At 42.5% G+C, this 4,473-nt stretch overlaps 1 protein-coding gene across 1 annotated transcript in view; it reads left to right on the top strand.

Annotated features, from left to right (window-relative positions):
• Positions 1 to 4,473, top strand: part of SNTG1 (syntrophin gamma 1) — a 411,039-nt gene that overhangs the window by 215,243 nt on the left and 191,323 nt on the right. The gene's annotated exons all lie outside the window — the stretch shown is intronic.

The raw sequence follows: 4,473 nt of genomic DNA, 5'->3' as shown, positions 1-4,473 counted from the left end.
TGCCGCAATCCCTTCTCCTCCATTCTCCTCTCAGGATCTTGGGCACACACGCACACGTGCCCGGCGTGAGTTTTAAGCCACCAGGTCCGGGACGCGAACCACGGTCGACTACATGGGAGTCCAGCAACATAGCCATTATGCTAACTGCTGGTCCCAAAGAGCAATCTTAAGAAGATATAGGGAGCTTAAAATTTCAATTGTTTCATTTTGCCAAAAGTAGACAGTTTTTGAAACTTTGTTTTATTAATGTATTTTATCATTAAGGACATTTTTTAAAGAATTATTTTATTTAGCTTTATTTATCCATGTATTTATTTTAATTTGACCAAAGAGGGATAGAGTGAGAAAGACAGAGAGAAAGTGAGAAAGCAAGCCACCAGGTTCGGGACTCGAACTGCAGTCAGTTATGTGAGAGTCCAACGCCCCTACCTAACACTCCACCTGGTGGCCCTCATTAAGAACATATTGTTTATGGTTCAATATCTTAAGATATATAATAAACTACATCTCCATTATATGAATTTTGTTGTTGTTTTGTTTTACCATAGCTGGTGTGTGCTTGCCAGAGAGAGAGAGAGAGAGAGAGAGAGAGAGAGACAAGGCACCTCCCCTCCTCCTTCATTCTCCTCATGAGATTTTGGACACATACATGTGCTCAGCGTGTTTTTCAAGCCACTGGTGTGAGCTCAAACTGCACAGTTACCCGTGTGGAATTCAGCAGCTTTAACCCCCTACCACTGGCTGGTCCTGAATAATATCTTATTTTTAAACTAAATATAAATTGTAATTAGTAAATGTTTCCAATTTTATTATCTTAATAAGTTTTAAGTTGCCTTATATCATTTGTCAGGATTACAAATAAATATTTTTCAAAGGAAATCCCAACTTCGTGTATTTTAATGAAGATCTCTAAATCTAAACTACTACACGTGTAGTCTCGTTTGACTTTTCCAGTATGTGTATGCAGTTAACATTGCCATCAGCATCCTACAAATAAAGGGATTGGACAACGGATGGATCATTAATAACCTGCCTGAGGACATTTGGTAACAATGACGAGGTGAAATCCAGACCAGGTCTCTGTGACCTCAGAATTAGACAGTGTTGGGACCAGGCGATGGTGTAATGGCTACATCACTGGACTCCCATGTGGTCAACTGCAGTTTTGAGTCCCAGAAACAGTTTCTTAAAACACACCAGGCACGTGTGTGCATGTGCGCAAGATCCCAAGGGGAGAATGGAGGGGAAGGGATTGCGGCATGGCCATCCCTCCTGGGAGGTGAATTCTCATCTTCAGTCTCTGATTCTCTCTGTCTCTCCGACTAGCACCCACACCCTATAGCAAAAATTTCTCCAAAAAAAAAAAACTAATAATTTGACAATGTTACTAAACACATATGTTTTAGCTCCTCCCCAGAACTTAGTCCACTCTACATTGCTGATCCTGGGACCGCTGGAATCCTGTAAGCCGGCATACATTGCTGATCCTGGGACCGCTGGAATCCTCCAAGCCAGCGTCCTCAGCCATCATCTCTGTACTGGGTGTGTTGCATTTCCATGTTCCGGCACCCGGTGTTGTGTTTCAACCTGGGCAATCAAGCAGATTTCAGAATTAATTGAATGACATTACCCCTTCTCATTTCACTTAGAAAACACACACACACACACACACACACGCACACATGCACGCATGCACACACACACTCCCATGAGTGAAAATACTCTACTGAGGCCTAAGAATTGTTAAGAGCTTTTAAAAGGTCATGAATGATTTACAAGTTGCAACGGAAAGGACAGAACTCAGAAAGCTATTCCCTCAATACGGTTGTACTCCGGGGTGTGTTTTGACTGCATTTCCGGTTCTTCACAACCCAGCTCCCATCTCAGTGAGCACATGCTCCCTCTGCAAACTGAGGAGAAGAAAAGGTAATGATGACATCATGTGAAAGAGAAAAGAATGTATTAGTATTTCCAATTTATGGAATGCGGCTCTGGGCCAGCAATGGCAGGGAGGTTAAGGTGGCTGGGTCCCTGCGGCCGATGGTGAGGCTCAGACTGGCAGCTTGAAGACACGCTGGGCTCATGTATTTGCATACCCCAAACCCAAGAGGAGAGTGGAGAAGAATGCAGGAGAAGGGGTTTTGGTGCAACCACTCCAGGGAGTGATCTCTCACTTTCTTCTCTCTCTGTAGTGAATACACACACTATATAGCAAAAAGGAAAAACAAACCAACGACAGCAAAACAGTGTGACTTCTTCAAAAGTTGACTTCATATCATTGTCCTTATGCTTTATTTAATATTATTAATTTAATGCTGTATTTCTCATGTTAGAAAACATTAGAAATAATATCAAAGGCTATCTTATGAGTTTTTTTCCAAACATACTTATGTTTTATGACTCTTTTCAGCTTATATTCCAGTTGTTAGCATGGCCACTAAAGACTTTGTCATTCTAACCCTAGAGTCTGTATTCGTGTTTGTCTTCTAATGTTTTTCTAAGTCACGCTAGCATTCTTGGTTACATTTCAGCAGTCATAGGAAGTGGACCATATGCTTGATTCTTGTAATAGTTGTAACAGCCTGCAATAAACAACCTAACGGGGAAGGATGATAAGCCTTGTATGTAACTATGTTGCTATCCTACAAGAGGAGTCAGTAGGTGTTTGGGAGAACTCTACCAAGGACAAAGAGCAATAGCACCTGTGTAACTCGGCACAGCTAAGAAAGGCAGGTGGTTAGTAAGTACTTCATTGGGGAGAGGAAGGAAACCAGAGCTGGAGAGAACATCCCCGTCCCCCAGACACTGCCCAATGTGGGTTAGCAGAAGCGGCTTCTGTGATCAGCATGTGTTGCACCCAAACACGTTTTTCCACCTTGCAGTGCCTATCAACATTGACAGTATTCAAAAAAAGGTCATACAGACTTTTTGGAGTAAAACGAATCACAAGTTCTAAGCATAAATAGTGTACTCTTGAGGATGGGGTCCATGTAAAATATGAATAGAGTTGTATGATTCCTAGAACAATTCATGAGCACCAGTGAAAAGCATAGTTTCACAAAGGATTCAGTATGGTTTTTTTTTTTTTAACTGATTAATAAAAGATTTTTAGGGAACCAGCAGTTAGCGTAATGGCTATGTCGCTGGACTTCCACATAGTTGACCGCGGTTCGTATCCCGGACCTGGTGGCTTAAAACTCACGCCGGGTGCGTGTGCGTGCGTGCCCAAGATCCCGAGAGGAGAATGGAGGAGAAGGGATTGCGGCGTGACCATCCCCCCTGGGGGGTGATTTCTCACTTTCTGTCTCTATGTCTCTCTCTGTCTGGCGAGTGCACGCGCCCTAAGGCGAAAAAAAATCTCTCCAAAAAAATTAATTAATGAATTAATTACAGATGTTCAGAGATCACCTCTTTCATCTGTACTTCCAGACTTCCAATTTCAGCTGAAGGCAATAGTGGTTTTAATGAGTTCCTTCCTTGCTTCCTCAGCAGAGGAAAAGTCTGTTTTGAAATGATTAAATAACGTAAAAAAGATGGTATCTGTACATAACATTGCTTAAGTCATGTACATGTCTTCATTGTTGAACATTTTATATTTTAAGGGCTCAGCAGGCAGTATAGTGGTTAAGACATTGGACTCCCACATGCTGACCACAGTTCGAATCACAGACCGGGCAGCTTGGAAATCATGTCAGGCGTCTATGTGCCAGGGCCCAAGAAGAGAGCAGAGGAGAGGGGACTGTGGCGTGGCCATCTCCCCTCCCCCCTGGGGGCAAGAGTTCTCACTTTAGCCCTCTCCGTCTCTATCCAGCGAAATCAAGTAAATATATATATAATAAAATTTATATTTTAAAAAAATCTTGCCAGTAATACTGTCTATAATATAGATGAGCCATTTAATGATTTTCCACCTCCGTGCACTGAATTCCCTATTGTTTCACATTTGTCGGTAGGATAAGAGGAAACTAAAAATGAAAAATCAGAACTAAGGCATACAGAGTTTACAAGTAGAATGGTCTGCATTCAGTCTGATGTAGGTTTATGCCATACAAAGTTAGCTTCCTGTAAAGCCCATGTAAACTAGCAATTGGCTTTAATTATCAAAAGCAGTGTTGAACAAAGACTTCATATAGAATAAAGCCATTTATCTAAACTTACTATTCATTCCCATTTGGTTTCCAAAGTTTGCTTTCATAACGTATTATGCAAGATATGTGTTTCTTGAAGATTTATTTTGAATTCTCGGGACCAGCAGTTAGCGTAATGGCTATGTCGCTGGACTCCCACGTAGTCGACCGCGGTTCAAGTCCCGGACCAGGTGGATTAAACTCACGCCGGGTGCGTGTGCGTGCGTGCCCAAGATCCCAAGAGGAGAATGGAGGAGAAGGGATTACAGCATGGCTATCCCCCCTGGGGGGGGTTATTTCTCGCTTTCTGTCTCTCTGTCTCTCTCTGTCTGTCTGGCGAGCGCAC

Source organism: Tupaia chinensis, unplaced genomic scaffold (assembly GCF_000334495.1).
Source record: "Tupaia chinensis unplaced genomic scaffold, TupChi_1.0 Scaffold000031_1, whole genome shotgun sequence".
NCBI lineage: Eukaryota > Metazoa > Chordata > Mammalia > Scandentia > Tupaiidae > Tupaia > Tupaia belangeri.
This window is presented reverse-complemented; position numbering and strand designations above follow the sequence as displayed.